This window comes from Stegodyphus dumicola, chromosome 11, assembly GCF_044657685.1.
Source record: "Stegodyphus dumicola isolate Sdum_Otavi_A_Nest chromosome 11, ASM4465768v1".
NCBI lineage: Eukaryota > Metazoa > Arthropoda > Arachnida > Araneae > Eresidae > Stegodyphus > Stegodyphus dumicola.
Genome location: NC_140778.1, coordinates 115,883,636 through 115,908,541, shown reverse-complemented (window position 1 = coordinate 115,908,541; position 24,906 = coordinate 115,883,636). Strand labels below are relative to the sequence as shown.

Here is a 24,906-nt window from a genome sequence, read left to right as displayed (position 1 = left end):
CGTTGCAGCTGTCTGTTAAAATTTACCCCGCGCTCTATAGATGGGGAAACTCAAAAATTTTAATTATAATTCTGCTAAAAATATCAAACTAAATACAAAATTCGTAACATGACTGCACGACTAAGTGAAAATATAAGAACAGCAAATGACCGTAATAAAATGTGGATTGTGTGTGCAAAACATTCAGCATAATAAGTAGGTTAGGGATATTAGAAAAACATGCGAACCAATCATTGTAACTAAAAATGCAGGTAATAATCCTCCATATACTTTCTGATCATTTGTAATATATTACATTCGAAGTTATTTGAAATTTAGTAATTTGATTTTATTCGTCTTCTTGAAATTCCGACTGACATTTAAACGATTTTAAATTTAGAAGCTACAATTGCTCCTCAGAGCACAGTACGCAGAAGAAGAGGCTTGGAAATAAAAGAAGGTGTACCTGGAACTGAAGATTTCAATTTAGTTTTGTTAAAAATTCAAAAAACGAATTTCCTGCCATGCTGTGAGACTTAGGGAAACAAGCAACGTGCAAATTCTTTTCTTAATTTTAGTAAGTCCGCTCCCGGAGGCAGTGCAATAACGGGCCAACCTTTGGCAAGGACGGTATAAATACCTAACCGCAAGCCGAGTGTTCAAAAATTAGATTAAAATCAGGACACTCTGTAAGTGTCATATCAGATTTTAATCTGATAAGAACAGATACTAGACTTGATCTTAGCCAACAGGCGGAGAAGCGATAACGTGTAGTGGTTGCAAGAAATACTACCCATAGTTTCTTCTAACTGTTAACTACTGGTCAAATGTTTTTTTCTCTCATCCTAGCGAAGGCCACAAATTACAATATGTAAACACAATATCAAGTATCACTTCTGTATTGGGCTAGAGATATACAGGTTGTTTCGTACTAAATGAAGCAAAAACATATATCGTAGTACAAATTCTGTATTCGATTTATTAGGCCCAAAGAGGCTGGAATACATACAGAGTACGTCTGTGGTATCGCTTTGCGAGGAGAGTGAAGCCGGTGTAAACAAATAAGCTCTGCTAAATGACTGCAAAGAAGATGCTTTAGAAAGACACCTTCGAATCAAAATGAGACCAACAAGCAAACGTACTTATCAAGTTTACAGTATGTTTTCGCCATTTTAAGGCGATAAGATTTGAAAAATTCGTGTAGCAAATAAAATTTACAATTCGCTTTTTATTACGTGCGGAAGAAAATTTTTTAAAATGCAGAAGTAAAATATCTGAACTATTACATGTGTGAATAGTATTTGTATAAGTCTACGATAACTTTTTTCCAAATCAGATATATATAAAAAACAGATATAAAGTCCACTGAAATTTCCTTCCATATTATGCTGCTCATAATTCAAATTTCACACAGAAACAATAATTATAAAACAAGCCTCCCTCCTAAAGAGAAAGAAAAATGTATATATTGTTGCGTGCGTACGGATTCGTTACTAAATGAATGCACAAGTCCGATGAAAAATGAACAAAAATTTATTATTATCACAACAAAAATGCTTAAATTTTCTCAAATTATCACGCAGTATTACAATATCTCACAGTAGTTTTCTTTTAACTACTCAAATGTCCAATAGAACGTAATTCAAAACAGCTAAAGAACGCTAATCCGCGAATTCGCTACAATCAACAACAGTAGTTTTCTAAACAACAACAAACTAAGCAACTACTACAAACTGAGATGTTTTCCTCCTTTTATAAGATTTTAAAATCACACGCTAGAATTTTCCAGTACTTCCTCGAAATCAAAAAGAGATATTTATTTATTTAATGCACGCGCTCTTGTATTTTCAATTTTCCGGCTTAGCTTTCTTTTAATATTCGTCACGCGCTGTACTGCGCGAGAAATAAAACCAATTAATTTATAATTGAACTAATATTAGCTTTTTAAATACTAAATTCGTAACACTGCCCCCTTCCCAAGGACTGCACGTCCCGGGCAGTACAATCCCTGGACAGGAAGCTAAATTTACAACTGTGGCATAAATGCAACTGAGGCATAAACATTACATTACAATATCAAACAATATAAACAATAAATGCATTAACTAACTTGAACAAATCAAATGCTATCAAATACTAAATAGAAAACAAATACTAAATACAAATCAAATACTAAATACAAATCAAATACTAAATGCAAATCAAATACTAAATACAAATCAAATCAAATACACATTTATAAACAAAAACGACCATGGTCTGATACTATTTACAATTATTTACATTACGTACTATGGCCATAGTAATGAGCTAACCTGTCGTAATGAACGACTTTAGGTTTAGAGTTCGAAGACTTACGAATCATGATGTCATTCAGTCTCTTCAGGACTGTATATGGACCATCCGAAGGTGACTGTAATTCAGGCCTGACTCCTTTTCGCCGAATCGGGTTCCACAACCACACCTTGTCTCCTTTGTTGGATCTATGTCTAGTAGCTCTTGTGTCGCATCTGGTCTTCATTTTCTCCGTCGCCAAGTTGACTCGCTTTCGTGCAGAACGGTGCATCCCCTCAAACCGGGCCTGGGCGTCTTGGATGTGTTCCTCAGGCGATGAAGGCGCATCCGTATGGCGATCAAACACGTGGTCACAAGGCAGACGAAGGTCTCGACCGGAGAGCTTCTGAGATGGAGAATAGATGGTAGTCTCGTGGACAGCACTGCGGTAAGCCAGTAAAAAGAGTGGTAATTTCTTGTCCCAGTCCTGTTGGTTTCTGGAAACCACTAATGAGAGGTTATTAAGGATGGTTCGATTGAACCTCTCTACCATGCCGTCCGACTGGGGATGCAATGGCGTCGTTTGAGTTTTGTCAATGCCGAGTAGTTTGCATAGTTCTTTGATTACTGCCGAGGTAAAATTCCTTCCCTGATCGGAATGTAACTGAAGAGGCACTCCGAACCTGGAAATCCAGTGCTGTATCATTACCTCAGCTACTGTGACAGCCTCTTGATCAGGAATAGGATAAGTTTCAGGCCACTTGGTGAAGTAATCAATGACAAAGAGTATGTATTTGTTGCCATCAGCAGTTCGTGGCAGAGGTCCTAAGATGTCAAAGGCGATACGTTCAAAAGGCGCCCCTACGTTGTAACGTTGCAGCTTGCCTCAGCTGCGTCTCTTCGGTCCTTTCCGACCTGCACAGGCATCGCAGGATCGGCACCACTTTTGCACGTCATCCTTTGCATTATTCCAGTAAAAGCGCTCACGAACTCTCTGTAAGGTCTTCATTATTCCAAAGTGACATCCCGTAGGGCTGTTATGTAGTTCTTTAAGGACATCAGGAATGCGGGATCTTGGAAGTATCAGCTGCCATCGGAACGTCTTCCCATCATCCGATTCAAATTTCCGGTATAAGACGCCGTTTCGAATGTGAAGTGAATCCCAGAGTGCCCAATACTCTTTGGTTGTAGGGCTACAGATAGAAATGTCCTGCCAGGTAGGTTTTCTGGTTGATGACTCCATTAAATCAATTATCGGTTTAATGTCGCGGTCTTCCAGCTGGTCTTTCCTGACTTCATCATCACTCCACGGTTCTCGATCAGCCGATGTTGATGTTGTAATTTGTCTTGCGACCGGAGTCAGCAGCTCGTATTTCGCTTCCACCCTGGAACAATATCGGCAGCTTTCTTGGCAAGATCTTCTAGACAGGGCGTCGGCGTTTCCGTGTGATGATCCCTTACGATGACGGATAGTGATGTCATATTCTTGGAGTCTCTGTATCCACCTGGCTATTTGACCCTCAGGATTCTTGAAATTTAAAAGCCAGGTCAATGATGCATGATCGGTGCGGAGCAGGAATTTTCTGCCATATAGATAGTGATGGAACTGTTCTACGGCTTTGACTATGGCGAGCAACTCTTTCCTGGTGACACAATAATTCCTCTCCGGTTTAGACAGGCACTTGCTCCAGTAGGCCACTACACGTTCTTGGCCGTCTATTTCTTGGGACAAAACAGCACCGACACTTTCATTGCTCGCGTCGGTGTCAAGAATAAATGGTCGGTCGAGCTGAGGATACGTCAGGATTGGAGCAGATGTTAAAGCCTCCTTTAAGTTGATAAATGCATCCTCGCATTCTTTTGTCCACAAGAATCTTTGCTTGCTCTCTGTCAGCTTGTGAAGGGGTCTTGCGATGGAAGAAAAGTCCTTCACGAATCTCCTATAGTAGGTGCAAAGCCCTAGGAAGCTTCTCAGCTGATGGACATTTTCAGGACGTTTCCAGGATTTAACCGCTGATACCTTTTCAGGATCCGTGCGCACACCTTCTGCAGAGATGACATGTCCCAGGTAAGTCACTTCCTTTCGGAACAATTTGCATTTAGCGGGACTCAGCTTCAGATTGGCTTCTTTCAGTTTCTGAAGCACCTTCCTAAGATTTTCTAAATGTTCTTCAAAACTCTTTCCGACGATGATGATGTCGTCCAGGTATATCAGGCAGGCTTCGTAGGAAAGACCTTTCAAAACAGTCTCCATAAGACGTTCGAATGTTGCCGGCGCATTACACAGTCCAAACGGCATCACCTTCAATTGCCAAAGCCCTTGTCCCGTAGTAAATGCCGTCTTTTCTCGGTCTTCAGGCTGTATTTCTACCTGCCAATACCCACTCTTTAAATCAAGTGTTGAGAACCACTTGCTTCCAGAAAGAGTGTCTAGAATGTCATCAATTCTAGGAAGAGGGTAACTGTCTTTCTTCGTAACCTCATTGAACCGGCGATAGTCAACGCAAAATCTTGTTGAGCCGTCTTTCTTTCTGACGAGAACGATGGGAGATGCCCATGGACTCGCTGAAGGCTCGATGACATCGCCTTCTTCCATATCTTTTAACAGTGTTCGCACCTCTTCCTGTTTAGCAAACGGTAGACGTCTTGGATGTTGCTTGATCGGGGGATGATCGCCGGTATCTATTCTATGTTGTGTCAAACTAGTTCGACCCACGTCAGAAGACGAGCAGGAGAAAACAACTTGAAGATCTTTGATGACGCGATCGGCAGCATTCTTCTCTTCATCGTTCAATTGCGCATTCTGCAATAACTCCGATGTAATGCTCTCTGATGAGGACACGGATTCTTGGATATTGCTCTTTCTTTCAACGCTGGTTACTGGAGTACATGCTGCAACCACGTCGCTTTTCTTAATAACTCTCGCCTTCTCAGTTACATTGGCAACTCTCACCGGGATAACCATTCTCGATAGGTCGACGAGTGTTGAGGCTACTAGTACTCCTTTCGGGCTATTACAGTTATTGGGATATTCTATGATGCCGTAGCGGAAATCTCTGTTTTCGGCTATAGATCCAAAGAGTAAAATTTCTGTTCTTGCCGGTATTGTGATATTGTCTTGTGCTATGATTCTGTGGACAGATTTAACTTCTTCATTATTAATTCCAAATAACGTTATGTCCTCAGACGCAGAATGCAATTCGTTATTTTTAAAGTCCAAGGAAAAATTGTATTTCCTTAGAAAGTCCAATCCGAGTATGCAAGAATCAGTGATCTCTGCTACATATGCCGTGTGATGGTAAGCGGCACTTCCAAACGTGATGTTAACATTTACTTTCCCATTGATGTCGATCTTCTCACCGGACACAGTCTGTAGGGTAACGCAGGGCGGCGTCCAGATAAGTTTGCTTTCCAGTTGTTGAGCCAAATCTTTTCGGATGATGGTAACGTTGGCTCCTGTGTCTATCGTCATATTGCAGGGGACTCCGTTAATATGTCCTATTATGAAAAGTCCATTACTGCCGCCTCTCACTGCAGAAATCTGAAGCGCTTTAAACTGGGGCTTTTCATTATCTGGCAACCTCCGCCCCACGAGATGGCCACTAATTAGTTTCCCTGCTGCTTGTTAGAAGCGGTCTTAACATCCGTACCCTGGGGTATTCTGCAGTTTCGTCGTATGTGTCCTTCAGCACTTAACGGTCGGTTTCTTCTCACCAATATTCCGTCTCAAGGCGTTCAGTTGTCTAGTTAAATCGTCAAGTCGAGCGGTGACTTGATCCCCTGGCTCCTGGACTTGAGCAGCTCTGACTGGGTGGCGGTCTCGACGAGTGGCTTGCTGGGCTGCCTCAAATTTTATGGCGTACACTAGAGCACTTTTTAAATCTTTTACATCCGCCATTCGTAGAGCTTTCTGTATTTCAGTATCTCGGATGCCGTCGATAAAGTATTGCAAGGACAGGATTTCCCTTGTTTCTGTCGGGCATTCCGAAAAGGCGAGATGGGACAGCCTTTCAACATCCGCGGCGAGCTCCTGAAGTGTTTCGGTAGGCTTCTGTTGACGAGATTTTAATTGGAGCCTGCTGTAGTCTTTTAAACACTTCTCCCCAAAGCGCAACTCCAAGGCGCCGGACAGAGCTTCGAAATCTAACCTTTTGTTTTCGGGAAGAGTCTGAAGGATATCCGCTGCGTCGGCTCTTAGAGAAGCGGCGAGATGACAGGCCTTAGCTTGGGAATCCCATCCATTCGCATCCGAAACGATAGAAAATTGTGTCTTATACACCTGCCAGGAGGTCTTCCCATCATATGTGGATAGCTTCAGAGGTGGACGAGCAGGCATTGGTAAGAATTTAAAATCATCACTCCTGCTCCCTGCCGACGCTACGAATTTCTTTAAAGTATCCATTTCTTTGGCAACTTCAGAAACTCTCTCATCAATTTGTTGTTCGATTTGGTGTTGGACGGCACAAACTCTTCCTTCAATTCGTTCCTCCACAGCAGAAACTCTCCCTTCTATATGTTCTTTTACAGAAGAAACTCTTTCTTCTATTTCTTCTTTCACCGAAGAAACTCTTTCTTCAATTAGTCCAACTTTATTTTCAACTGTGTCAATTCTGCCTTCCATAGCTTCAAATTTATTTTCTATTATGCAGGTAATCTCTCTTTTCATTTCTTCTTGACCTGCTTCAATCTTTTCTTCACCAGCTTGAACGGCTTTCATTTCGTCCTTAACAGAGTTGACGGCCCCTTCCATCTTTCCTTGGCTAGATTTCATCTCTTCTTTCATTTCTTCTTTAAACGAGGCAAAGGCTGTTATCAATTGCCTTAACTGCTCTTCCATCGCTCTTGTTATTGGCATTCAAACCCCACTCCTGACACCAAAAATTGTTGCGTGCGTACGGATTCGTTACTAAATGAATGCACAAGTCCGATGAAAAATGAACAAAAATTTATTATTATCACAACAAAAATGCTTAAATTTTCTCAAATTATCACGCAGTATTACAATATCTCACAGTAGTTATCTTTTAACTACTCAAATGTCCAATAGAACGTAATTCAAAACAGCTAAAGAACGCTAATCCGCGAATTCGCTACAATCAACAACAGTAGTTTTCTAAACAACAACAAACTAAGCAACTACTACAAACTGAGATGTTTTCCTCCTTTTATAAGATTTTAAAATCACGCGCTAGAATTTTCCAGTACTTTCTCGAAATCAAAAAGAGATATTTATTTATTTAATGCACGCGCTCTTGTATTTTCAATTTTCCGGCTTAGCTTTCTTTTAATATTCGTCACGCGCTGTACTGCGCGAGAAATAAAACCAATTAATTTATAATTGAACTAATATTAGCTTTTTAAATACTAAATTCGTAACAATATATTAAAAAAAATTATCTAGTGTCTATTTCTATTAGCTTGTTAAAATAAATATAAAGATATTAAGAACAAATGCAATTTTTTTTAGAATTTATATCAATATGAATATAATAAGAGCCACTGCAATTTTTAGGTGTTGTGGTCAAGAAACAATGTAATTATATCATTTCATAAGTTTCAGTGCAAACCAAGCTAATAGAAATAGAATTCAGATTAAATTCCTTTTATACTTATTTTAATGTTTTTCCGTTTTGAAATTTACTAACCATCGTTTCCTGCATTTATTAAACATCAGATGTTACTTGAGCAACTGAAATTTCACCCAGTCTTAATTAAAGCTCGCGTAATCGATTATTTTCGGAACTTCTTAATGTTTTGTTTATATTTAACATCTGAATCGAGACGCAGTTTTCAGTTCAGCCATAATACTTTATTAGCTATTAGCATCTTCTTGTATTAATAAGACGATACATGAACGCGTTTGCGCGCTTATGGACGCAAGATTCGGCAGAACATGGTTTTATGATAGAGATTTGTACCGTTAAAAGTAGCATTTAAAGAGAAAGAAAGAGAAAACTTGCAAAGGAGGAAGTGTGTGTGTGATTATGGCAAAGCCTCGAGGGCTATCTGCCTAAGAGGAGGTATGCCTTCGTGGAGGACTTTCTAAGGGAAACTGGCTCGTATAGACGTTACACATGGGGAAAACCACGAAAACGCCCATGCAGCCAGCCCGTTCGCGGGATTCGAACCTCGGACCGAACTACCAGTGTTCAGCGACTTTACCGCTCGGCCGCTGGTGGGCCCTTGCAAAGGAGGAAGAATATAATTGAATATGGCTTACTTTAAAGTGTCACAATTTTATATTATTAACGTCCTATATTATTTCTATTTAATTTTTTTTCACTTTTTTTCTGCAATAAAGAATTCAAAACACTGTATGCACAGCGCCAGCGTCTCGCAGTGGGTGGTGCTTAGAAATAAGCTGTAGCTGGAGTTTGATATTATAACCCATTTTTAATGCAGATATTGATTTTGAAAAATCTTAGGTACGGAAACAGGAGAAAATCACTGAAAAAACTTTACTTGATAATGTATAAGTTCTTTTATCGCTAACCTTTTTAGGAACATCTAATGGTTTAGATGTAGTGAGTAATAAAAAATACATAGCAACACGGCTCTGATTGCAAGATATTTAATCCCATTCCAGAGAGGTGAAAAGGAGAATTTCCACCTCCAATTTCATGGAGTACACCCCAGTGCTTATTTTTTTAAGTCCTTGACATCCGCCATTCGCAGTGCTTTCTATAATTCAGGTTCCCAGATGATGTCCATGAAGTACTGCAAGAACAGGATTTCTCTTCTTTCTGACGGGCATTCTAAAAAAAAGCGAGATGAGAACTTTTCGACATCCGTGGCATGTTCCTGAAGTGTTTCTGGGGGATTATGGTGAGACGATTTTAATTGAAGCCTGCTGTACTCTTTTAAACACTTCTGTCGGTTAGAGCTTCAAAGTCTAGTCTCTGGTTTTCTGAACGAGGTTGAAGAATATCCGCAGCGTCTGCTCTTAGAGAAGAGGCGAGACGACAGGCCTTAACTTGTGAATCCCATGCATTCGCATCCGCCACTATAGAAAATTGTGTCTTATATATATATGAGAGGAGCTCTTCTCATCATACTTGGATAGATTCAGAGAGGAACGAGCAGGCATGGGTAAACCATCAGTATTGCTCCCTGGCGTCGCTACGAAATTCTTCAACACGTGAACTTCTTTGGCGCCTGCAGAAAACCTATCATCAATTTGTTGTTCGATTTGCGTTTGGACGGCAGAAAAATCTTCTTTCTGTTTGTTTTTTTGACACAAGAAACTCTGTAAACGATTTGTTGTTCACGGATAAAACTCGCTTTTCTATTTGTTCTTTGACAGAAGAAACCTTTGCTTCAATTTGTCCACCTTTACTTTCAATTGAGTCTGTTCTGACTTCCATAGCCTCAGATGTGTTTTCTCTTATGCAGGTAATTTCACTTTTCATTTCCTCTTTAGCAGCCCTTATCTCTGATTTAACGGATTCTTGACAAGATTCCATCTTTCCTTCAACGACTTTCTCCCCTTTAACTAATTCATGATCAGTTTCCATTCTTTTTTTTTTTTTTTTTGTCGCGCTTTCATTTCTGCTTTAACAGCTTCCATCTTTCTTTCCCCAGTTTCATTTTTACGTTAACAGGTTCCATCTCTTCTTTAACGGAACTTCTTCAGCTTTCATTTCTTCTTTGAACGCAGCGAACTTTGGCATCAACTGCCTTATTTGTTCACCATTCGTCTTGTCACTGGCATTCAATAACCCTATGACACCAAAAAGTGTTGCTTGCGTACGGGTTCGTAACAGAATGAATGAAAAAAGTGTGATAAAATTTTCACAAAAATTATCCTTATCAAAAGAAATATAACAGAACGTTGGAATTTTCATCAGAGATATTCGTACAAGTGTTCACAATATCACGCAGTATAATCAGTAGTTAGACTTCAAACTACTAAAAATTTTTAATTGATAGAAAATCCCCCCCCCCTCCACAAAATGCGCTTCTAAAGAGAAAGCTAAATCTGATATTTCAGTTCACACAGTACTAAAACAAGGCGCAATAACACTAATTCAGCAACTGAACTAAGATGTCTCTCTCCGGTATTTTACAGCTTTCAATCGGTCGCCAAAAATTTCCAGTAATTTCTTTACTTCTCGCAATTTCCGGTAAACAAAGAGGATGGAATTACGGTTACAGCTAACACAGTATTCTATAACGTTTCTGTCATTTCAAATGAAATTAAGGAGTTATCCATTTGTTCAGTGTTAGAAGCACGTGCTCCTATATTTTTACTTTTCCGACGTTGCAGCTGTCTGTTAAAATTTACCCCGCGCTCTATAGATGGGGAAACTCAAAAATTTTAATTATAATTCTACTAAAAATATCAAACTAAATACAAAATTCGTAACATGACTGCACGACTAAGTGAAAATATAAGAACAGCAAATGACCGTAATAAAATGTGGATTGTGTGTGCAAAAAATTCAGCATAATAAGTAGGTTAGGGATATTAGAAAAACATGCGAACCAATCATTGTAACTAAAAATGCAGGTATTAATCCTCCATATACTTTCTGATCATTTGTAATATATTACATTCGAAGTTATTTGAAATTTAGTAATTTGATTTTATTCGTCTTCTTGAAATTCCGACTGACATTTAAACGATTTTAAATTTAGGAGCTACAATTGCTCCTCAGAGCACAGTACGCAGAAGAAGAGGCTTGGAAATAAAAGAAGTTGTACCTGGAACTGAAGATTTCAATTTAGTTTTGTTAAAAATTCAAAATACGAATATTTTTATAGATGCAAAAATAAGTGAACGAATTAAATGTTAAATATGTGGATAACATTCAGATAGGCTTCTGAACGTATTTTCCGTGTAAAATACACAAAGAAACATATATAACGGACTGATCATGCTCGTCATTAACATTGGAGTTCAAACCGTAACTAAAGAACAGACAAAGCAAAACAGAAAAAATTTCCAACGGGAAAGAATATGGTTGAATGTAGTTTATTTTAATGTGTCAGCGTTTATATTACAAGCATCATATTTTATTTGTATTTAACTTTATTTTATTATTTTCCATACTTCCTGCAGATTTCCTAAATAATTTTTTTTTTAATAAGAAAGTATAAAAAAAGCTAAGGCTCTTAACCAATCAACCTGTTACTAGCTATATAATTTAAATGACTTGATGTTATTGTAAGTATATCTTTCAAATTTATACGTAAAGAATTACCTAAACCTGTACTTCTTTAATCGTACCATTACTTAAACAACTTTAGACTTACCTCTTCAAATTCGAATTTTAAAAATAGTGTTCTTAAACCATTGCGCTGCACGTATGTGTATAAATCACTAGCAGATCTTGAGAAACGATGTATATTAAAAAAAGTGACCACTGCTTATCTTTGAAATGATGCATTGCAGTTTTCAAATAGTAATACATAATGATAGGCGAAAAGCACTTAGGAAGAAGAATTAATATGCTTATATATTTAACATTTAAAAATAATACTAGAATAAAAATACGATAATCGGATAAATAATAGAAATACGCACCATCGACATTCAGTAGAAATTCAACTCATCTTATGAGGAATGCAGTGTTTCTCTTAGTAGGCGGGGCTTAGAAATAAGGTGTTGCCAATGTTTGATGCAATGGCCCCTTTTCCCAAAACACAGAGCATACAAATTGAGATTTTTGAACAAAAGTTTCCAGCTACAATGTTAATGAAAACAATGGAAATATTTATATTTTAAATTTTATAGATCTTTCAATGCTAACGTTTTAGTAACATATGAAGGAGAAGCGGACGTCAATTAAAATATCACGTAATACAGCTCTGATTGCACGTGTGAGGAGTATCTCAGTTTATAAATATTTTAAAACTTAATAATGTAAGTAGTTTAGTTCTTTACTAAAAATTAAAAAATAAATTTAATTAGCTTTATTCTTTTCGAATAATACTTTAAAAGTTACTCTGAATAATAGCACTAAATTTCGGAAATGTCTGCGATTTTTCCTACACTTCTGGATAATTCACTATACCTGACACAAGAAACTGAATACCCTTTTATATCTATGCAATAAATTTGCGAAACGCACTAACTTTTCGTATAACGAACGTATTATCGGAAAATGATATTTATGTGTGATACTACGTGATATGATATTGTGTGTAGCATATTATAAACATTGCCTTTCTCTTTCCTGCCATGCTCTGAGACTTAGGGAAACAAGCAACGTGCAAATTCTTTTCTTAATTTTAGTAAGGCCGATCCCGGAGGCAGTCCAATAACGGGCCAACCTTTGGCAAGGGCGGTATAAATACCTAACCGCAAGCCGAGTGTTCAAAAATTAGATTAAAATCAGGACACTCTGTAAGTGTCATATCAGATTTTAATCTGATAAGAACAGATACTTCACTTGATCTTAGCCAACAGGCCGAGAAACGATAACGTGTAGTGGTTGCAAGAAATACTACCCATAGTTTCTTCTAACTGTTAACTACTGGTCAAATGTTTTTTCTCTCATCCTAGCAAAGGCCACAAAATTACAATATGTAAACACAATATCAAGTATCACTTCTGTATTGGACTAGAGATATACAGGTTGTTTCGTACTAAATGAAGCAAAAACATATATCGTAGTACAAATTGTTACAATATGTAAACACAATATCAAGTATCACTTCTGTATTGGGCAAGAGATATACAGGTTGTTTCGTACTAAATGAAGCAAAAACAAATATCGTAGTACAAATTCTGTATTCGATTTATTAGGCCCAAAGAGGCTGGAATACATACAGAGTACGTCTGTGGTATCGCTTTGCGAGGAGAGTGAAGCCGGCGTAAACAAATAAGCTCTGCTAAATGACTGCAAAGAAGATGCTTTAGAAAGACACCTTCGAATCAAAATGAGACCAACAAGCAAACGTACTTATGAAGTTTACAGTATGTTTTCGCCATTTTAAGGCGATAAGATTTGAAAAATTCGTGTAGCAAATAAAATTTACAATTCGCTTTTTATTACGTGCGGAAGAAAATTTTTTAAAATGCAGAAGTAAAATATCTGAACTATTACATGTGTGAATAGTATTTGTATAAGTCTACGAAAACTTTTTTCCAAATCAGGTATATATAAAAAACAGATATAAAGTCCACTGAAATTTCCTTCCATATTATGCTGCTCATAATTCAAATTTCTAACAGAAACAATAATTATAAAACAAGCCTCCCTCCTAAAGAGAAAGAAAAATGTATATATATTAAAAAAAATTATCTAGTGTCTATTTCTATTAGCTTGTTAAAATAAATATAAAGATATTAAGAACAAATGCAATTTTTTTTAGAATATATATCAATATGAATATAATAAGAGCCACTGCAATTTTTAGGTGTTGTGGTCAAGAAACAATGTAATTATATCATTTCATAAGTTTCAGTGCAAACCAAGCTAATAGAAATAGAATTCAGATTAAATTCTTTTTATACTTATTTTAATGTTTTTCCGTTTTGAAATTTACTAACCATCGTTTCCTGCATTTATTAAACATCAGATGTTACTTGAGCAACTGAAATTTCACCCAGTCTTAATTAAAGCTCGCGTAATCGATTATTTTCGGAACTTCTTAATGTTTTGTTTATATTTAACATCTGAATCGAGACGCAGTTTTCAGTTCAGCCATAATACTTTATTAGCTATTAGCATCTTCTTGTATTAATGAGACGATACATGAACGCGTTTGCGCGCTTATGGACGCAAGATTCGGCAGAACATGGTTTTATGATAGAGATTTGTACCGTTAAAAATAGCATTTAAAGAGAAAGAAAGAGAAAACTTGCAAAGGGGGAAGTGTGTGTGTGATTATGGCAAAGCCTCGAGGGCTATCTGCCTAAGAGGAGGTATGCCTTCGTGGAGGACTTTCTAAGGGAAACTGGCTCGTATAGACGTTACACATGGGGAAAACCACGAAAACGCCCATGCAGCCAGCCCGTTCGCGGGATTCGAACTTAGGACCGAACTACCAGTGTTCAGCGACTTTACCGCTCGGCCGCTGGTGGGCCCTTGCAAAGGATGAAGAATATAATTGAATATGGCTTACTTTAAAGTGTCACAATTTTATATTATTAACGTCCTATATTATTTCTATTTAATTTTTTTTTCACTTTTTTTCTGCAATAAAGAATTCAAAACACTGTATGCACAGCGCCAGCGTCTCGCAGTGCGTGGTGCTTAGAAATAAGCTGTAGCTGGAGTTTGATATTATAACCCATTTTTAATGCAGATATTGATTTTGAAAAATCTTAGGTACGGAAACAGGAGAAAATCACTGAAAAAACTTTACTTGATAATGTATAAGTTCTTTTATCGCTAACCTTTTTAGGAACATCTAATGGTATAGATGTAGTGAGTAATAAAAAATACACAGCAACACGGCTCTGATTGCAAGATATGTAATCCCATTCCAGAGAGGTGAAAAGGAGAATTTCCACCACCAATTTCATGGAGTACACCCCAGTGCTTTTTTTTAAGTCCTTGACATCCGCCATTCGCAGTGCTTTCTATAATTCAGGTTCCCAGATGATGTCCATGAAGTACTGCAAGAACAGGATTTCTCTTGTTTCTGACGGGCATTCTAAAAAAAAGGCGAGATGAGAACTTTTCGACATCCGTGGCATGTTCCTGAAGTGTTTCTGGGGGATTATGGTGAGACGATTTTAATTGAAGCCTGCTGTACTCTTTTAAACACTTCTGTCGGTTAGAGCTTCAAAGTCTAGTCTCTGGTTTTCTGAACGAGGTTGAAGAATATCCGCAGCGTCTGCTCTTAGAGAAGAGGCGAGACGACAGGCCTTAACTTGTGAATCCCATGCATTCGCATCCGCCACTATAGAAAATTGTGTCTTATATATATATGAGAGGAGCTCTTCTCATCAGACTTGGATAGATTCAGAGAGGAACGAGCAGGCATGGGTAAACCATCAGTATTGCTCCCTGGCGTCGCTACGAAATTCTTCAACACGTGAACTTCTTTGGCGCCTGCAGAAAACCTATCATCAATTTGTTGTTCGATTTGCGTTTGGACGGCAGAAAAATCTTCTTTCTGTTTGTTTTTTTGACACAAGAAACTCTGTAAACGATTTGTTGTTCACGGATAAAACTCGCTTTTCTATTTGTTCTTTGACAGAAGAAACCTTTGCTTCAATTTGTCCACCTTTACTTTCAATTGAGTCTGTTCTGACTTCCATAGCCTCAGATGTGTTTTCTCTTATGCAGGTAATTTCACTTTTCATTTCCTCTTTAGCAGCACTTATCTCTGATTTAACGGATTCTTGACAAGATTCCATCTTTCCTTCAACGACTTTCTCCCCTTTAACTAATTCATGATCAGTTTCCATCCTTTTTTTTTTTTTTTTTTTTTTTTTTGTCGCGCTTTCATTTCTGCTTTAACAGCTTCCATCTTTCTTTCCCCAGTTTCATTTTTACGTTAACAGGTTCCATCTCTTCTTTAACGGAACTTCTTCAGCTTTCATTTATTCTTTGAACGCAGCGAACTTTGGCATCAATTGCCTTATTTGTTCACCATTCGTCTTGTCACTGGCATTCAATAACCCTATGACACCAAAAAGTGTTGCTTGCGTACGGGTTCGTAACAGAATGAATGCAAAAAGTGTGATAAAATTTTCACAAAAATTATCCTTATCAAAAGAAATATAACAGAACGTTGGAATTTTCATCAGAGATATTCGTACAAGTGTTCACAATATCACGCAGTATAATCAGTAGTTAGACTTCAAACTACTAAAAATTTTAATTGATAGAAAATCCCCCCCCCCTCCACAAAATGCGCTTCTAAAGAGAAAGCTAAATCTGATATTTCAGTTCACACAGTACTAAAACAAGGCGCAATAACACTAATTCAGCAACTGAACTAAGATGTCTCTCTCCGGTATTTTACAGCTTTCAATCGGTCGCCAAAAATTTCCAGTAATTTCTTTACTTCTCGCAATTTCCGGTAAACAAAGAGGATGGAATTACGGTTACAGCTAACACAGTATTCTATAACGTTTCTGTCATTTCAAATGAAATTAAAGAGTTATCCATTTGTTCAGTGTTAGAAGCACGTGCTCCTATATTTTTACTTTTCCGACGTTGCAGCTGTCTGTTAAAATTTACCCCGCGCTCTATAGATGGGGAAACTCAAAAATTTTAATTATAATTCTACTAAAAATATCAAACTAAATACAAAATTCGTAACATGACTGCACGACTAAGTGAAAATATAAGAACAGCAAATGACCGTAATAAAATGTGGATTGTGTGTGCAAAAAATTCAGCATAATAAGTAGGTTAGGGATATTAGAAAAACATGCGAACCAATCATTGTAACTAAAAATGCAGGTATTAATCCTCCATATACTTTCTGATCATTTGGAATATATTACATTCGAAGTTATTTGAAATTTAGTAATTTGATTTTATTCGTCTTCTTGAAATTCCGACTGACATTTAAACGATTTTAAATTTAGGAGCTACAATTGCTCCTCAGAGCACAGTACGCAGAAGAAGAGGCTTGGAAATAAAAGAAGGTGTACCTGGAACTGAAGATTTCAATTTAGTTTTGTTAAAAATTCAAACAACGAATATTTTTATAGATGCAAAATTAAGTGAATGAATTAAATGTTAAATATGTGGATAACATTCAGATAGGCTTCTGAACGTATTTTCCGTGTAAAATACACAAAGAAACATATATAACGGACTGATCATGCTCGTCATTAACATTGGAGTTCAAACCGTAACTAAAGAACAGACAAAGCAAAACAGAAAAAATTTCCGACGGGAAAGAATATGGTTGAATGTAGTTTATTTTAATGTGTCAGCGTTTATATTACAAGCATCATATTTTATTTGTATTTAACTTTATTTTATTATTTTCCATACTTCCTGCAGATTTCCTAAATAATTTTTTTTTAATAAGAAAGTATAAAAAAACCTAAGGCTCTTAACCAATCAACCTGTTACTAGCTATATAATTTAAATGACTTGATGTTATTGTAAGCATCTCTTTCAAATTTATACGTAAAGAATTACCCTAAACCTGAACTTCTTTAATCGTACCATTACTTAAACAACTTTAGACTTGCCTCTTCAAATTCGAATTTTAAAAATAGTGTTCTGAAACCATTGCGCTGCACGTATGTGTATAAATCACTAGCAGATCTTGAGAAACGATGTATATTAAAAAAAGTGACCACTGCTTATCTTTGAAATGATGCATTGCAGTTTTCAAATAGTAATACATAATGATAGGCGAAAAGCACTTAGGAAAAAGAATTATTATGCTTATATATTTAACATTTAAAAATAATACTAGAATAGAAATACGATAATCGGATAAATAATAGAAATACGTACCATCGACATTCAGTAGAAATTCAACTCATCTTATGAGGAATGCAGTGTTTCTCTTAGTAGGCGGGGCTTAGAAATAAGGTGTTGCCAATGTTTGATGCAATGGCCCCTTTTCCCAAAACACAGAGCATACAAATTGAGATTTTTGAACAAAAATTTCCAGCAACAATGTTAATGAAAACAATGGAAATATTTATATTTTAAATTTTATAGATCTTTCAATGCTAACGTTTTAGTAACATATGAAGGAGAAGCGGACGTCAATTAAAATATCACGTAATACAGCTCTGATTGCACGTGTGAGGAGTATCTCAGTTTATAAATATTTTAAAATTTAATAATGTAAGTAGTTTAGTTCTTTACTAAAAATTAAAAAATAAATTTAATTAGCTTTATTCTTTTCGAATAATACTTTAAAAGTTACTCTGAATAATAGCACTAAATTTCGGAAATGTCTGCGATTTTTCCTACACTTCTGGATAATTAACTATGCCTGGCACAAGAAACTGAATACCCTTTTATATCTATGCAATAAATTTGCGAAACGCACCAACTTTTCGTATAACGAACGTATTATCGGAAAATGATATTTATGTGTGATACTACGTGATATGATATAATGATATTGTGTGTAGCATATTATAAACATTGCCTTTCTCTTTCCTGCCATGCTGTGAGACTTAGGGAAACAAGCAACGTGCAAATTCTTTTCTTAATTTTAGTAAGGCCGCTCCCGGAGGCAGTCCAATAACGGGCCAACCTTTGGCAAGGGCGGTATAAATACCTAACCGCAAGCCGAGTGTTCGAAAATTAGATTAAAATCAGGACACTCTGTAAGTGTCATATCAGATTTTAATCTGATAAGAACAGATACTACACTTGATGTTAGCCAACAGGCCGACATACGATAACGTGTAGTGGTTGCAAGAAATACTACCCATAGTTTCTTCTAACTGTTAACTACTGGTCAAATGTTTTTTCTCTCATCCTAGCAAAGGCCACAAAATTACAATATGTAAACACAATATCAAGTATCACTTCTGTATTGGACTAGAGATATACAGGTTGTTTCGTACTAAATGAAGCAAAAACATATATCGTAGTACAAATTGTTACAATATGTAAACACAATATCAAGTATCACTTCTGTATTGGGCAAGAGATATACAGGTTGTTTCGTACTAAATGAAGCAAAAACAAATATCGTAGTACAAATTCTGTATTCGATTTATTAGGCCCAAAGAGGCTGGAATACATACAGAGTACGTCTGTGGTATCGCTTTGCGAGGAGAGTGAAGCCGGCGTAAACAAATAAGCTCTGCTAAATGACTGCAAAGAAGATGCTTTAGAAAGACACCTTCGAATCAAAATGAGACCAACAAGCAAACGTACTTATCAAGTTTACAGTATGTTTTCGCCATTTTAAGGCGATAAGATTTGAAAAATTCGTGTAGCAAATAAAATTTACAATTCGCTTTTTATTACGTGCGGAAGAAAATTTTTTAAAATGCAGAAGTAAAATATCTGAACTATTACATGTGTGAATAGTATTTGTATAAGTCTACGATAACTTTTTTCCAAATCAGGTATATATAAAAAACAGATATAAAGTCCACTGAAATTTCCTTCCATATTATGCTGCTCATAATTCAAATTTCTAACAGAAACAATAATTATAAAACAAGCCTCCCTCCTAAAGAGAAAGAAAAATGTATATATATTAAAAAAAATTATCTAGTGTCTATTTCTATTAGCTTGTTAAAATAAATATAAAGATATTAAGAACAAATGCAATTTTTTTTAGAATATATATCAATATGAATATAATAAGAGCCACTGCAATTTTTAGGTGTTGTGGTCAAGAAACAATGTAATTATATCATTTCATAAGTTTCAGTGCAAACCAAGCTAATAGAAATAGAATTCAGATTAAATTCTTTTTATACTTATTTTAATGTTTTTCCGTTTTGAAATTTACTAACCATCGTTTCCTGCATTTATTAAACATCAGATGTTACTTGAGCAACTGAAATTTCACCCAGTCTTAATTAAAGCTCGCGTAATCGATTATTTTCGGAACTTCTTAATGTTTTGTTTATATTTAACATCTGAATCGAGACGCAGTTTTCAGTTCAGCCATAATACTTTATTAGCTATTACATCTTCTTGTATTAATTAGACGATACATGAACGCGTTTGCGCGCTTATGGACGCAAGATTCGGCAGAACATGGTTTTATGATAGAGATTTGTACCGTTAAAAATAGCATTTAAAGAGAAAGAAAGAGAAAACTTGCAAAGGAGGAAGTGTGTGTGTGATTATGGCAAAGCCTCGAGGGCTATCTGCCTAAGAGGAGGTATGCCTTCGTGGAGGACTTTCTAAGGGAAACTGGCTCGTATAGACGTTACACATGGGGAAAACCACGAAAACGCCCATGCAGCCAGCCCGTTCGCGGGATTCGAACTTAGGACCGAACTACCAGTGTTCAGCGACTTTACCGCTCGGCCGCTGGTGGGCCCTTGCAAAGGATGAAGAATATAATTGAATATGGCTTACTTTAAAGTGTCACAATTTTATATTATTAACGTCCTATATTATTTCTATTTAATTTTTTTTTCACTTTTTTTCTGCAATAAAGAATTCAAAACACTGTATGCACAGCGCCAGCGTCTCGCAGTGCGTGGTGCTTAGAAATAAGCTGTAGCTGGAGTTTGATATTATAACCCATTTTTAATGCAGATATTGATTTTGAAAAATCTTAGATACGGAAACAGGAGAAAATCACTGAAAAAACTTTACTTGATAATGTATAAGTTCTTTTATCGCTAACCTTTTTAGGAACATCTAATGGTATAGATGTAGTGAGTAATAAAAAATACACAGCAACACGGCTCTGATTGCAAGATATGTAATCCCATTCCAGAGAGGTGAAAAGGAGAATTTCCACCTCCAATTTCATGGAGTACACCCCAGTGCTTTTTTTAAGTCCTTGACATCCGCCATTCGCAGTGCTTTCTATAATTCAGGTTCCCAGATGATGTCCATGAAGTACTGCAAGAACAGGATTTCTCTTGTTTATGACGGGCATTCTAAAAAAAAAGGCGAGATGAGAACTTTTCGACATCCGTGGCATGTTCCTGAAGTGTGTCTGGGGGATTATGGTGAGACGATTTTAATTGAAGCCTGCTGTACTCTTTTAAACACTTCTGTCGGTTAGAGCTTCAAAGTCTAGTCTCTGGTTTTCTGAACGAGGTTGAAGAATATCCGCAGCGTCTGCTCTTAGAGAAGAGGCGAGACGACAGGCCTTAACTTGTGAATCCCATGCATTCGCATCCGCCACTATAGAAAATTGTGTCTTATATATATATGAGAGGAGCTCTTCTCATCAGACTTGGATAGATTCAGAGAGGAACGAGCAGGCATGGGTAAACCATCAGTATTGCTCCCTGGCGTCGCTACGAAATTCTTCAACACGTGAACTTCTTTGGCGCCTGCAGAAAACCTATCATCAATTTGTTGTTCGATTTGCGTTTGGACGGCAGAAAAATCTTCTTTCTGTTTGTTTTTTTGACACAAGAAACTCTGTAAACGATTTGTTGTTCACGGATAAAACTCGCTTTTCTATTTGTTCTTTGACAGAAGAAACCTTTGCTTCAATTTGTCCACCTTTACTTTCAATTGAGTCTGTTCTGACTTCCATAGCCTCAGATGTGTTTTCTCTTATGCAGGTAATTTCACTTTTCATTTCCTCTTTAGCAGCCCTTATCTCTGATTTAACGGATTCTTGACAAGATTCCATCTTTCCTTCAACGACTTTCTCCCCTTTAACTAATTCATGATCAGTTTCCATCTTTTTTTTTTTTTTTTTTGTCGCGCTTTCATTTCTGCTTTAACAGCTTCCATCCTTCTTTCCCCAGTTTCATTTTTACGTTAACAGGTTCCATCTCTTCTTTAACGGAACTTCTTCAGCTTTCATTTATTCTTTGAACGCAGCGAACTTTGGCATCAATTGCCTTATTTGTTCACCATTCGTCTTGTCACTGGCATTCAATAACCCTATGACACCAAAAAGTGTTGCTTGCGTACGGGTTCGTAACAGAATGAATGCAAAAAGTGTGATAAAATTTTCACAAAAATTATCCTTATCAAAAGAAATATAACAGAACGTTGGAATTTTCATCAGAGATATTCGTACAAGTGTTCACAATATCACGCAGTATAATCAGTAGTTAGACTTCAAACTACTAAAAATTTTAATTGATAGAAAATCCCCCCCCCTCCACAAAATGCGCTTCTAAAGAGAAAGCTAAATCTGATATTTCAGTTCACACAGTACTAAAACAAGGCGCAATAACACTAATTCAGCAACTGAACTAAGATGTCTCTCTCCGGTATTTTACAGCTTTCAATCGGTCGCCAAAAATTTCCAGTAATTTCTTTACTTCTCGCAATTTCCGGTAAACAAAGAGGATGGAATTACGGTTACAGCTAACACAGTATTCTATAACGTTTCTGTCATTTCAAATGAAATTAAAGAGTTATCCATTTGTTCAGTGTTAGAAGCACGTGCTCCTATATTTTTACTTTTCCGACGTTGCAGCTGTCTGTTAAAATTTACCCCGCGCTCTATAGATGGGGAAACTCAAAAATTTTAATTATAATTCTACTAAAAATATCAAACTAAATACAAAATTCGTAACATGACTGCACGACTAAGTGAAAATATAAGAACAGCAAATGACCGTAATAAAATGTGGATTGTGTGTGCAAAAAATTCAGCATAATAAGTAGGTTAGGGATATTAGAAAAACATGCGAACCAATCATTGTAACTAAAAATGCAGGTATTAATCCTCCATATACTTTCTGATCATTTGGAATATATTACATTCGAAGTTATTTGAAATTTAGTAATTTGATTTTATTCGTCTTCTTGAAATTCCGACTGACATTTAAACGATTTTAAATTTAGGAGCTACAATTGCTCCTCAGAGCACAGTACGCAGAAGAAGAGGCTTGGAAATAAAAGAAGGTGTACCTGGAACTGAAGATTTCAATTTAGTTTTGTTAAAAATTCAAACAACGAATATTTTTATAGATGCAAAATTAAGTGAATGAATTAAATGTTAAATATGTGGATAACATTCAGATAGGCTTCTGAACGTATTTTCCGTGTAAAATACACAAAGAAACATATATAACGGACTGATCATGCTCGTCATTAACATTGGAGTTCAAACCGTAACTAAAGAACAGACAAAGCAAAACAGAAAAAATTTCCGACGGGAAAGAATATGGTTGAATGTAGTTTATTTTAATGTGTCAGCGTTTATATTACAAGCATCATATTTTATTTGTATTTAACTTTATTTTATTATTTTCCATACTTCCTGCAGATTTCCTAAATAATTTTTTTTTAATAAGAAAGTATAAAAAAACCTAAGGCTCTTAACCAATCAACCTGTTACTAGCTATATAATTTAAATGACTTGATGTTATTGTAAGCATCTCTTTCAAATTTATACGTAAAGAATTACCCTAAACCTGAACTTCTTTAATCGTACCATTACTTAAACAACTTTAGACTTGCCTCTTCAAATTCGAATTTTAAAAATAGTGTTCTGAAACCATTGCGCTGCACGTATGTGTATAAATCACTAGCAGATCTTGAGAAACGATGTATATTAAAAAAAGTGACCACTGCTTATCTTTGAAATGATGCATTGCAGTTTTCAAATAGTAATACATAATGATAGGCGAAAAGCACTTAGGAAAAAGAATTATTATGCTTATATATTTAACATTTAAAAATAATACTAGAATAGAAATACGATAATCGGATAAATAATAGAAATACGTACCATCGACATTCAGTAGAAATTCAACTCATCTTATGAGGAATGCAGTGTTTCTCTTAGTAGGCGGGGCTTAGAAATAAGGTGTTGCCAATGTTTGATGCAATGGCCCCTTTTCCCAAAACACAGAGCATACAAATTGAGATTTTTGAACAAAAATTTCCAGCAACAATGTTAATGAAAACAATGGAAATATTTATATTTTAAATTTTATAGATCTTTCAATGCTAACGTTTTAGTAACATATGAAGGAGAAGCGGACGTCAATTAAAATATCACGTAATACAGCTCTGATTGCACGTGTGAGGAGTATCTCAGTTTATAAATATTTTAAAATTTAATAATGTAAGTAGTTTAGTTCTTTACTAAAAATTAAAAAATAAATTTAATTAGCTTTATTCTTTTCGAATAATACTTTAAAAGTTACTCTGAATAATAGCACTAAATTTCGGAAATGTCTGCGATTTTTCCTACACTTCTGGATAATTAACTATGCCTGGCACAAGAAACTGAATACCCTTTTATATCTATGCAATAAATTTGCGAAACGCACCAACTTTTCGTATAACGAACGTATTATCGGAAAATGATATTTATGTGTGATACTACGTGATATGATATAATGATATTGTGTGTAGCATATTATAAACATTGCCTTTCTCTTTCCTGCCATGCTGTGAGACTTAGGGAAACAAGCAACGTGCAAATTCTTTTCTTAATTTTAGTAAGGCCGCTCCCGGAGGCAGTCCAATAACGGGCCAACCTTTGGCAAGGGCGGTATAAATACCTAACCGCAAGCCGAGTGTTCGAAAATTAGATTAAAATCAGGACACTCTGTAAGTGTCATATCAGATTTTAATCTGATAAGAACAGATACTACACTTGATGTTAGCCAACAGGCCGACATACGATAACGTGTAGTGGTTGCAAGAAATACTACCCATAGTTTCTTCTAACTGTTAACTACTGGTCAAATGTTTTTTCTCTCATCCTAGCAAAGGCCACAAAATTACAATATGTAAACACAATATCAAGTATCACTTCTGTATTGGACTAGAGATATACAGGTTGTTTCGTACTAAATGAAGCAAAAACATATATCGTAGTACAAATTGTTACAATATGTAAACACAATATCAAGTATCACTTCTGTATTGGGCAAGAGATATACAGGTTGTTTCGTACTAAATGAAGCAAAAACAAATATCGTAGTACAAATTCTGTATTCGATTTATTAGGCCCAAAGAGGCTGGAATACATACAGAGTACGTCTGTGGTATCGCTTTGCGAGGAGAGTGAAGCCGGCGTAAACAAATAAGCTCTGCTAAATGACTGCAAAGAAGATGCTTTAGAAAGACACCTTCGAATCAAAATGAGACCAACAAGCAAACGTACTTATCAAGTTTACAGTATGTT

The 24,906-nt window shown here is 36.2% G+C and overlaps 4 non-coding genes across 4 annotated transcripts; all 4 read right to left on the bottom strand.

Moving 5' to 3' along the window:
• Positions 1-552: 552 nt before the first annotated feature.
• On the bottom strand, positions 553-744 carry LOC146994333 (U2 spliceosomal RNA). The gene has a single exon (XR_015044274.1). It is a non-coding gene; the product is annotated as a U2 spliceosomal RNA (small nuclear RNA).
• Positions 745-12,485: 11,741 nt separating this feature from the next.
• On the bottom strand, positions 12,486-12,677 carry LOC146994332 (U2 spliceosomal RNA). Its single transcript, XR_015044271.1, has one exon. It is a non-coding gene; the product is annotated as a U2 spliceosomal RNA (small nuclear RNA).
• Positions 12,678-18,353: 5,676 nt separating this feature from the next.
• LOC146994331 (U2 spliceosomal RNA) lies at positions 18,354-18,545 on the bottom strand. Its single transcript, XR_015044278.1, has one exon. It is a non-coding gene; the product is annotated as a U2 spliceosomal RNA (small nuclear RNA).
• Positions 18,546-24,210: 5,665 nt separating this feature from the next.
• On the bottom strand, positions 24,211-24,402 carry LOC146994330 (U2 spliceosomal RNA). The gene has a single exon (XR_015044277.1). It is a non-coding gene; the product is annotated as a U2 spliceosomal RNA (small nuclear RNA).
• Positions 24,403-24,906: the final 504 nt, after the last annotated feature.